Here is a 12733-nt window from a genome sequence, read left to right as displayed (position 1 = left end):
TATAATTTCATCCTAATAGTTGACTATTATAATTTCATCCTAATAGTTGACTATTATAATTTCATCCTAATAGTTGACTATTATAATTTCATCCTAATAGTTGACTATTATAATTTCATCCTAATAGTTGACTATTATAATTTCATCCTAATAGTTGACTATTATAATTTCATCCTAATAGTTGACCATTATGATTTCATCCTAATAGTTGACCATTATGATTTCATCCTAATAGTTGACTATTATAATTTCATCCTTATAGTTTACCATTATGATTTTGTCCTAATAGTTGACCATTATGATTTTGTCCTAATAGTTGACCATTATGATTTCATCCTAATAGTTGACCATTATGATTTTGTCCTAATAGTTGACCATTATGATTTCATCCTAATAGTTTACCATTATGATTTTGTCCTAATAGTTGACCATTATGATTTTGTCCTAATAGTTGACCATTATAATTTCATCCTAATAGTTGACTATTATAATTTCATCCTAATAGTTGACTATTATAATTTCATCCTAATAGTTGACTATTATAATTTCATCCTAATAGTTGACTATTATAATTTCATCCTAATAGTTGACTATTATAATTTCATCCTAATAGTTGACTATTATAATTTCATCCTAATAGTTGACTATTATGATTTCATCCTAATAGTTGACTATTATGATTTCATCCTAATAGTTGACTATTATAATTTTATCCTAATAGTTGACTATTATAATTTCATCCTTATAGTTGACTATTATAATTTCATCCTTATAGTTGACTATTATAATTTCATCCTAATAGTTGACCATTATGATTTCATCCTAATAGTTTACCATTATGATTTTGTCCTAATAGTTGACCATTATGATTTCATCCTAATAGTTTACCATTATGATTTTGTCCTAATAGTTGACCATTATGATTTCATCCTAATAGTTTACCATTATGATTTTGTCCTAATAGTTGACTATTATAATTTCATCCTAATAGTTGACCATTATGATTTCATCCTAATAGTTTACCATTATGATTTTGTCCTAATAGTTGACCATTATGATTTTGTCCTAATAGTTGACCATTATAATAATTCCGGTGTTTTCCGATACACTAACAACACAACAACCATGCATGATATGAAAGCAAGAGAATATTGGAGACAGTGACTTGCATCATGATACTTTGTGCTGGATTCAAAGATTAAAAATTTCAGGAATATTAGCTAAAGCTCGGTGCTCCTTGAAGGCTGTGAAATGTGAGCGAGAGAATTATAATGGAGATGTGGAAGCAGTGGCTAGCAGGAAGAATCATAGCAAATATTCTGATTGTGTCTTCAAAACAAAATTTGTAGTAAGCTGCGGAAAGAAAAGTGCCGCAAGATCTAGGCAAATCAACGAAGACGAATGAAGTGAATAGTAAGAAAATAAACTGCACGAGATTCCTCATAAAGAAGTTTGTATTAAGCTGCAAAAAAAAAAAAAAAAGCAAAAATGCGGTAAGATTTTTATTAAGCTGCTGGTATATTAATTAATTGGAATGCTTATTGAGATAAGTATTATCTATTAATTTTATTTATCGAGGACTATTATCTTCAACGTTTCCACCAACTATTCCTCTGGCCTTCGTCAGGTGGTTACCGTGACGAGATAGGAACTCCGAATCTCCTAACTGCATCCTCAGCAATTACTGCTTTCCATAGTTGTTGTCATCTCACCACGTTTTGGCCAACTAATCCTCTGGCCAGCTTTGGTTGGTTGGTTGTTTTTGTTTTACGGCATATCAACCTTTTTCAGGTTATTTAATGCCGAATCTAGTTATTTTGAGGAACGATTTTTAATGGAGTATATATATATATATTTTTAAGTCAGATTCTATTTAACCCATAGTTGGGACCCTAACAGGTACTACCACTCCGGGTCAGAGTGAATCTGGTAGCAATGGCAATTAAAGGGTGGCTCCACACTCCCTAAGGCCCGCAAGGTGGGGCCTCACCATCGGATATAGTTTTAGGTCATATCCAGGACTGGCCGGCTTTGGGTAGGATTGAAACTGCTATCTTCAGACAATGCTCACCTGAAATCGTAGAGATCCAACATCTCTATCCACTACATCATGGCTAAGGTTGGATTTTTTGGTCTTATAAATCCATGTTTATTTATTATCTGATCTTCCATTGTCGGGTCCGCAGCAAATGATATATATTACTTAATTAATTGGAATTCATTATTGAGATGCGTATTATTTATTAATTTTATTTATTGCAGACTACTATCCTCATGTTTTAGTTGTTTCATGAACCAAGGCCAGACGAATAGTTGGATAGTCTGCAATTAATAAAATGAAACTGCTGTTTCTTACATCTTTGCTAGCATAAATGCTGGATGATGCCAGAGAACCTTGTTAGCCTAGAATAAATTCGTTGTTTGAAATCAAATTCTAGTTGGAATAAATGTTTATATAAATATAAACTAAACAAATAGTATAAACAAAATGGGTTTTAGAACGATTAAATTAATAACAATAATTTAAAAAATAGGTTTGACCTTTAGAAGTCTAATGTAGAGGTCACTTAAGATGACGCGGATCTTAGAATGAGACGTGAAGATTTAGTTAGTTGAGTAGGTTTTTAGAACCAGCCAAGAGAAATTGGTTTCTCTGAACGACTAGGAGGCAGGTCGAATCCACCAGACTGGAAATGTGAAGAAGAATGATGCTTACAACTTCGAGAAGAAAGGGACTACCGGGAATAATGAAATGTAAATATTATTTTATCAATGATTTCTGTGTTGGTCTTTTTCTTTGGAGAAGTTAAAGATCTTTATTCAAGATCTGATGGTCCAAACAGGTGAACCAAGAACTGGCTGAATGGAACCTATCGGATGAGAAGGTAATGTCCCTTTGTTTGGCGATCTGTATATGTCTTGTAAACAGTCCCTTAAATGTTATACACATGTTGACATAACGACTAGATATCAATATACAAATATACGTAATTATGTATACACACACAAACCCAAATATATCTACCGACGTTTTAAACCGTGCACATAACATGTATATCGATTTGGTTCCCATTAGGCTATGCATGAATATACACGTTTCAAACTTATATTTTGGCTATAATACATCAACAAGGAAATAAACGATTAGGACTTTCATTGAGTTTGTAACTTGGAATCCCTGGGAGCTGGACACACTGGACTACTAAGTAGTTGAATGTTGTATACGAGTGACCTGCATCAACATGATTGATCCCGGATCAAAACATTCAGAGATCGTAGCTGCAGCTCAGTGCTTCTTGAAGGCTGTGAAAATTACAATGGCGATGTGGGAGCATTGGCTAAGAGAAAGGATCGAAGCAGGTGCTCAACAAAATAGAAAAGCTGCAAAAAGTAATGCAAGATCCAAGCAACGCAGATGGGTAAGATAGTGCTGACTAAGACAATGGGATTGAACAAGGATGTTCACTGTTCCTCATACAAAAGTTGGAAGGGTCAGCTACTCACTGCCAAAGCTAAAGAGATTCGCTTTATGGAAGCAAAGAAACTCCTCAACAGGGCTAAAGTGTCAAGTCGGAAATGCCCAGGACTAATTTCACAACATGCAGAACAAAAATTATGGATGCGTAGAAGGATGCATCTTTCGTTTGTGAATTTTTTAGATGAGGATTGTAACCTCCAACTTTTTTAAGTATATCCTGTCAAACTCGGGAATCTTTCTGTCAAACTCGGGAATCTGCCAATGCCCATCGTCCGAAACATTGTGAGAATAACACTCGAGATAAGAATAATATTGCTAATAATCCAAATAATCCCAATTATTATTGTGGTCGCATAAGTGTTCGGAAGAACGATACAACCCGGTAATTTGTAGAAACAAAATATATTGAACAGAAAAGCAAATACAACAAATGAAAAGGGTGAGTATAATGCCAGTCCGATTGCCATGAATGCAAAACTCGAGCACAACTGCTAACACCAAGACATATTCTCCCGGTCTTTCTAATGTGGAAGAGTCCGTTATTATCCATAGAGTGGACACACCACAACAATTACCAATCCCAATTTCAAAAATTCAGAAGCACAACAGGGTGGTGTCCTCGAGAAAGTTGTATTTGGCCATGAAATGCACTTTGAATTTTACAAATCCATTAATTATTGGCCAGGATATGACTCTTTTTGTCTTTCGTTTCTAGAAAGTGTCAAATTCGTCTCAAATACCCTGTATATAGATTCTGAAATAGAAAATCTAAACAAAAGATGAAACGGTTTTATGCTAACACCAAGATATATTTTGCCAATGTCCATCAGCCGAAACATTGTGAGAATAACATTCAAGATGAGAATAGTAGTTCGAATAATGTGAGTGGGGGCGGGGGGAAGTGTGGTAAGATTTTTATTTAAGCTTCTGATGTTTCCTACATTTTTGCTAGCAGCAAGAAAATAAACGGTTCGGACTGCAGATTTGGCGCATTATCTCTTACTTTGTTGGTTCTTCTTCATTATTTTATCAAAATTCAAAAATTGAAATCTTGAATTTCAAGTGAAACCAATGGTATTTACTAAATTGTCATGTCACAGTCATGAACATATCCAAAAATCACGAAAAATGATAAGATAGAAAATTAACTATTAGATCAAATAGTTTTCAAATAAATTATCAATTTTAGTTTAGATAATTGGTTCTTCTTTGTTTTCACGTCACATATCATTTGTGAAAAAACAAACATGGCCAAAATCATTTTTTCCGTGGAATCATGAAAAAATGTGTTTTCTGTAATATTCAAGAAATATTTAACTGGGACATGACAATTAGGTAGATAACATTGCTTATCGTTGAAATTGACAAAAAAATGTTAATTATTGTTTTTTTTAATGGAAACTCAATTTTTTTGGTGTCAAATTTCATTACAATAGCGAAAAAGAACCATTTTGCTTTATCATCAATTCTTATTAAATTGAGTTTGTAATTCTGAGTCCTTGCTCTTTCGTGCCTATTTTACCTCATATGATGTCATTATCTTTTAGCTAGTCTTCCCATACTGTTATCAAAGTGGCACTCACGCTAGACAGGTTTAACTGGCTTCCTCCAAAGGAGGAAGTTTCATGGGAGTATGAAATTCACAAGTGGTCTTCATTCGCATGTACATTCACATGTAAAACAATGACTCCATAAAAGCCCCCTGACTCTCGTCTGATCTGATTTCAAAATCACTTAATATGTACTCGATTAAGTATCCTTCATTGTCTAACATTTCCATTTTAAAAAAAAGCCTGTTTGAAATCATTTTTATTTTTGATATTCTTTCATTTCAAAACTATTTCAAGTTTTTAATAATTGTAAATCACAACAGATAGCCGTTTTTTGTTTTTTTTTGTGTGTTTGTGTGTGCTATTCATGGGTTTGAGAGCTGAACATCCTGAACCACTGGAAAGTACTGGTATTTTGTAAGCAATTGGCCTGCAACATGACGATTCATGCTGGATTCAAAGATTCAGAAATCTTAGCTGCAGCTCAGTGCTCCTTGAATATCTTGAATTGTTAACTGGAGAATTGCAATGGAGATGTGGAAACAGTGGCTAGTAGGAGCAGGATTGTAGGTGTTCTGACTGTGTCTGCACAATGAAATTCATAGAGAAGCTGCAAAAAAAAGTGTGGCAAGATCCAGATGAGGCAATACAGACGAGAAAGAGAATGAAGACTTTCATTACTCCTCACACAAAAGTTTCATGGGTCAGTTACTAACAACCAAGATGCAAGATAATCACCTTCAAAAGCAAAAAAGATCTTCTTGTCAAGGTCAAAGTGTTGAATTGGAAATGCTCTGGTTCTTCTTCGGACAAATTGTATAACATGCAGAATAGCAGGTGGCTATTTCGTATCATTCAGATTAATGTTCTCACCTGGCGTGTCATTTGCACAACTTTTGGCAGATATAACCTCTGAGCTTTTTTAGATCTATTTTGTCAAACTCGGAAATCTTTCTGTCAAACTCAGGAATCTGTCAAGCTCCATCAGCCGAAATGTTGTGCAATTCTAAAGATGAGAACAGTAGTCCCAATAATACAAATTATCAATCTTTATCGCAAAAACTCAGAAGCACAACAGTTGACTAGCATATAGTCCACACAAAGTCTCGCAATGTTATGAAAATTAAATACATTTAAACTGTGAAGTATTTCAATAATATACAATAATGTGCGCAACATTTCCATTTTTAAAAAATGCTGTTTGAAATCATTTTTATTTTTGATATTCTTTCATTTCAGAACTATTTCAAATTTTTAATAATGGTAAATCACAATGGATAACCGTTTTAACTATGTACTATTCATGGGTTTAAGAGATGGACACCCTGGACAAGTGGAAAGTACTGGAATCTTATAAACAAGTGGTGATTCATGTCGTATTCAAAGATTGAGAAATCTTAGCTGCACCTCAGTGCTCTTTGAATACGTTGACTTGTTAATTGGAGAATTGCAATAGAGATGTGGAAGTAGTGGCTAGTAGAAACAGGATTATAACCAACATTTCATCACTGTTGTCCAACTTAAGCCTCCAAACTCTCTGGTGATCCTGGCTATTACTTTGTTTGTTAAGTAGCAGCTCGATACGTTGGTATTTATATAAACTTGTAGTTTCTGTCAATTTATTTATTCACAAACTTGTCAGATTTCTCCATAACTGTATATGGGCTGGATAAATTTGATAATTGTTTCCTATTTCTTTCAGTACAATGGATAGCTCTTTCTGCTTATTATTGGTGGGTTTGGTAGCTGGACACCATGGATGACTGGAAAGCACCAAAATATTGGAAGAGAGTGACCTAGATCATGATAACTTTGTGCTGTATTCAAAGAATTTCTAAATCTAAGCTGCATATTGCCGACTCAACTAATTAGCAAAAAGTGTCCATCCTCCGCTGAAGTAGTCTCTAGATACCATAAAAACGTTCTTCTTTTCTCAGACTGATTCTCTTTGGAATTTCCTTCCTGCTTTCTGTTTCTCCACTGTACCAACATTCAAAAATATAAATGTAACTAGCCGTATAATACCTGGCATTGACAAATCAAAACATATTACCCGACGAAGGTTTTAGTCACATACTATTTAAGATACACTGTATATCCTAACTTGATATGAAAAGTGACCACATGTTGGCTTTAATGAAGCATAAAAAATATCTTGGTCTATGAAAATCAAACATAAAGTAACTCTAATAGCTTAAAGGGGAAATAACTCTCATAGCTCAAATAAATAAGCTTACTTCCGGTTTTAAACGCAACTTTTGTTGACTATTAATAACGTAAAATAAATTAGATTGAATATAAATTAAATTAAAAATGAATTAAATAAATCAACTTTCAATAATATTTATAAATAGAACAACTAAAACGATTCTACACAAACATTTAATAACATCGAGCTAATTATTAAAATAGATTTTCTTTAATGTAATATTATCTAATAACACTATGAATAATTTCCCCCACTCTTTATCTGTGCCTAAACCTAAACATAGATTCCATGAACAAAGCTTCTTTCTTAGAACTGCACGCCTGTGAAATTGTCTTCCGTTTTCCTGCTTTCCAGCTGACTACAATATGGTTGTCTTCAAGTCCAACGTAAACAAGTTCTTGATGAGTCGTTCCACTTAAGTTAAAAAATTTACCAAATTTCCATTAATAATGATTACTATATTGTCCAATTGACTACTGTACACTCTTAACCCTTATCCTCGAGTGGTTTCTGGGCCTTGATAAGTGGTTAAAAATGCAAATGAGGTTATTCATTGAATGTAAATTTCTTTTGAATAAATAGTATATATAGAAATCATGCTGGAGTAGAAACTGTGTACCTTTTGTACATATTAATTAAATTGCGAACAGACAGAAATACAATTTTATTACATACTAGCAGGTTGCCCGGCGTTGCCAAGTTTTAAAATATGCATAAATATTATATATTTTAATTAATACAGAAAATGAAATGTGTATGCAAGTATGCTTTTTTTCTTTTAAGTAAAAAAAAAAAAAAAAAAAAAAAAAAAAAAAAAAGGAAAAATACTCAAGCTGAGATCGAAACCAAAACCTAAAAACAGTGAGTTAAGCATGATAATCATTAGACCAGTGTGACACAAACTTTAAAATGCGTTTTCAAACCTACTTATTCCTAACAAGTAACCCGTAATGTGATCTAATCACGCATGCACATTCGTAAAACAGTTAGAAAACAAATAAAAAAACGATCACTCTCACATACCAATTTTTCAATTTTAACTCCTTAGTAGCCCTTTTCTCCGGATGAAAACGGATTAAAAAGTTTTCCACATGTCTGAATATCCTATATACCAAACTTCAAGTCTGTAGATCAAAAATTCATTGAGTATATAGTTAAAAAAAAATTTTTTATTACATTTTCACCCCAAACAAGGCATATTGCCACTTTGGGAGCTACTATCAGGGACATAAGCTACAGGGGTACTATGTGGGGAGTTGGGCAGCAAGATGTCGGTTCACGTTACACTTGAACTTCTGTGTGTCAGTACAGTTGGGGAAGCAGGAACCCGGAAGAGAATTCCAAAGTCTAGCGGTTCTGCAGAAGAAACTACTGGAGTAGAAGGTTCTCTTACATCTAGGGGTCTCAACTGTAAAGGGGTAGGGTCTTGCTGTTTGTCGGGGTATTTACGTCGAAGGGGTACAAGTGCTTGCAGTTCGTCAGAGCATTCACCGTTAAAGTACTTGTAGAACAGGCAGAGGGATGCTACATTTTGTCGATGGGACAGAGGCTGAAGCTTAGATGACAGTTCAGGACCTATCAGGTTGGCGACTCTCTTTTGAACCTTGTCTAGGAGTGAGAGACTAGTAGCAGATGCACCAGCCCAAATATGACAACAATACTCCATACATGAGCGAATGGTGGCCTTATAGAGGTACAGGATACTTTCGGGCGTTAGTAGCTTTCTAGCACGGTAGAGAGAACCTACCTTTTTTTTGCAGCGGTCCTGGCAATGCTCTCAATGTAATTTTTCCAACTTATGTTTCCTGTGAACGTTAGGCCGAGGAGTTTAAAAGATGTACTTTCATCGACGTGTTGTGCAAATAACACTCAAGATGAGAGCAGTAGACTGAAGAATCCAAATAATACAAATAATCCTCATCTCAAAAAAAAATCAGTGTAACCTCCAACCTTCTTTAAGTTGAACTCAGGAATCTTTCTGTCGAACTTGTGAATCTGTACAGAATTTCACACGGAACCATTTATTTCATATATGTATCGAAATGTGTAGATGATGTTTGTCTGATAAGTCTCACAGGAAGTGGATTAAACAATGCACAAGGACAATCCTCAAGCTCTGACAACACTTGATTTTTTTATGAAAATGTGTAGATGATGTTTGTCTGATAAGTCTCACAGGAAGTGGATTAAACAATGCACAAGGACAATCCTTAAGCTCTGACAACACTTGATTTTTTATAAAAATCGCTCCAGACAACGCATGAAACCACTTGATGTAAGGAGCTAAAAAAGAAAAAAAAGCAAAAGAAAAAATCTACTTTAAGGTCAAAAACTAGTCAATGCTAAGTGTTATATGAATAAATTCTGACCCAGGAAACAGCAATTCTTCATCCCCCATCAGAAACATTGCTCAGAGAATACCAGGTGGAACGATAAAATTGTCATCCAAGAAAAGACGACATGATTGCATTTCCGTTCGATAAAAACCGGTTTTCTATTTTTGTCGCAGACCATCTACTAGTTGACCAGTTGTGTACAAATCCCAAGAGCGATAGCAGCCTTGTATCATGCCTGAAAGTGACACAATGTTCAACGAGCGAGATTGGAGGTGCACCACTGTACAATGTGCTCACTACTGGAACAAGTTATGACAACAGCGCTCTCAAAATGGATCACTGGATTGCCACGAAAAACAGGGACATGCCTAGGGTGAGGAAAACAAAGTTTCCGACCACAGTTATGGTCTTTGGTGCGGTTTCAAGTGAGGGCCACATCATGCTGCCTCACATCTTTGAAGTCAGCTTGAAAGTCAACACGAAAGTGTACCTGGATGTACCAAAAAGTGTGGTACAATCAGGTGTCTGCTGACAGATCCTGGGTGTGGCAGCAGGACTGGGCACCGGCCCACAAGTCCAAAGAGATTCGGGCTTGGCTTTAAAAAGAGTGCTACGACTTTGTACCCTTCTCTCACTGGACCCCCTTCCTCCTCCAACCTGAACCCGCCATACTACTTTGTTTGGTCATACATCGAGAACATCACCAACATGACCTCCCACAACACCAAAGTCAGCCTTTTGCATCAAGTTATGTCGATTGCAAAACTATAAATTGCCCTTTGAATTGCTTCTGCAACTACTGCATTTTCTAGATCTAGCCCCAGCTACTACTGACTGCTTGCAAACCCCAAAAGAATGCTTAACAGAAAGAGATTTAGCTCTAATTAGGAAGTGCTGATAGAAATTGAGGCATATTTTTAAAGCAAAGACAACTCATTTACCAAAAAAGGCATCAAATTGTTAGAAAAGCATTGGAACCGTTGTATCATCTGAGAAGGAGACGATGTTGATGAATAAAGTCGAATGTTGCCAAAAAGTTATTAGTTCTATTAACTTGGCTCAGGACTTATTGAGTGATAAGCTTTCACTATATTTAATAGTTCATGACTGTGACTTGTGTTGTTTGCCTATATGCCTATCGACAAGCAGCCATAAATTTGTTACTTGTGCATTTGTGTTATTTGGGACATTTTTTGTTTTCATTTTTGAAGAACGCCTTATAGGGGAAGACAAATCAAGAAGACCCTATCCAAAAATGTTAAAGTTTTGTATAACTTGCATAAAAACAAAAAACACACTACAGTAATACAATAACACAAAATAAAATCTTGATTATTTGAACATTTATTGAGTTAAAATAAAATTAAGAAAATTATGAAATAAATTAAAGTTGTCATAGTAAAATTTATGACTTAAAATTAATAGTTTTGGACAGTCATTATTGGAAAGTGTGCAATTTTTTTTTTTTTTTTTTTTTTGAGAGGTAACAAACTTTTTACAAAATTTGAACTTCCGTAATAAATAAACACACTTTCAGAATTAAATTAAAAAAAATCTTTATTCAATAAATGTATAGATTATTAATGTTTTTATTTGTATTATCGTATTGCTTCAGTGTATTTGTTTCATTTTTAACAAAAAGTTATGCGAAACTGACATTTTTGAAAAGGACATTCGATAATTGTCTCCCCCCCCTTAAAAGAGGTCTTCAAAAATGAAAAAAAAATTTGTTTACAATAACCGTAATGCATAAGTGCCAATAAATTTTACAAAAATAAAAGTAAAAACTTGGATTTTTGGCTAAGATCAAAGTGTAGTGTCTGTTTTCAAACTTTGGTTTATTTTAAGTAGGACAGCCCCTGGAGTAAATGTGGTATTGTGGTAACTGAGATATTTCTATTAGGTTGGTGCAAAAATAATGTCGTTTTTTGATGTTCAACTTCAAAAGATCATAACTTGTTTCATAATAAACTTTATTAATCGAAATAAGAACCATTAGAATCGACACATTTTTGCCAACAAGAAACAAGTTTATTTATCCCATTGGCATAGAAATCCAGTGATGAAGTCATTGAAGGCCGATTCGGCATCATCTCGGCTTTTAAAGTATTTTTCACACAGGAAGTTGTCGAGATGCTTGAAAAAGTGATAATCGGTGGGCGAGAGATCCAGTGAATATGGCGGATGAGGCAAAGTCTTGTAGCCCAATTTGTTCAGCTTCTGCAGGGTCAGTTGAACAACATGCGGGTGAGCGTTGTCATGAAGAAAAATTGGTCTCTTCATATTGACCAATCTCGGGCACATATGTTGGAGTTTCTGGTGCATTTTGTCAATTTGTGTGCCATACTTTTCCACTGTAATCATTTCGCCCGGATTCAAGAATATGTGATGGATGAGACCGGCCGCAAACCACCAAACAGTCACCCCTAACCTTTTTTTGGTGTAATTTCGGCTTTGAGAAATGTTGTGGAGCTTCTCCGGCATCCAACCACTGTACCAAACATCGCCAGTTGTTCCACTTTTCATCACACGTCACAATCCACCCGAGAAATGGGCCATTTTTACTGTGCAGAAAGAGTATAGTAGACACCTCAAAACGACGATTTTTTTAATTATCGTTCAATTCATGCGGCACCCATTTATCCAACTTTTTTGACTTCCGTATTTGCTTTAAATGGTGAACGACTGCTGAGTGGTTGACTTTGAGTTCAACAGCAACTTCTCGACTTCAATTAAGGCTTTCAAATGTTTGTTATTAATCGCAGTCGGCCGGCTACGACCGTCTTCATCTTCGAGACTCTTGTCAGCATTGCAAAATTTCTTGAACCACCATTGTGCCATATATTCGTTAGTGATTCCTGGGCCAAATGCACGATTGATATCATGAGCTGTCTCGGCACCTTTTCGGCCTAGTTTGAACTGGAAGGAGAAAATCTTGCGGATTTGAATTTTGTTCATGCTGTTGAAAAGCTTGCAAAAAATGAATGAAGAGAACGGTAATGAATAATACAATTCGATAGAGCAAAAAATGCACTTTAAAATGATATATAACATGGCTATATATATTATTTTTAAAATTTAATCATCCACTGACATGTGTTTCATCGTCTATGACCCATCAGAGTGGCTGAATATAGCGAGATTCCAAATCGGAACCCCA

The sequence above is a fragment of the Euprymna scolopes genome, chromosome 21 (assembly GCF_053919585.1).
Source record: "Euprymna scolopes isolate OS-2025 chromosome 21, ASM5391958v1, whole genome shotgun sequence".
Taxonomy (NCBI): Eukaryota; Metazoa; Mollusca; class Cephalopoda; order Sepiida; family Sepiolidae; genus Euprymna; species Euprymna scolopes.
This window is presented reverse-complemented; position numbering follows the sequence as displayed.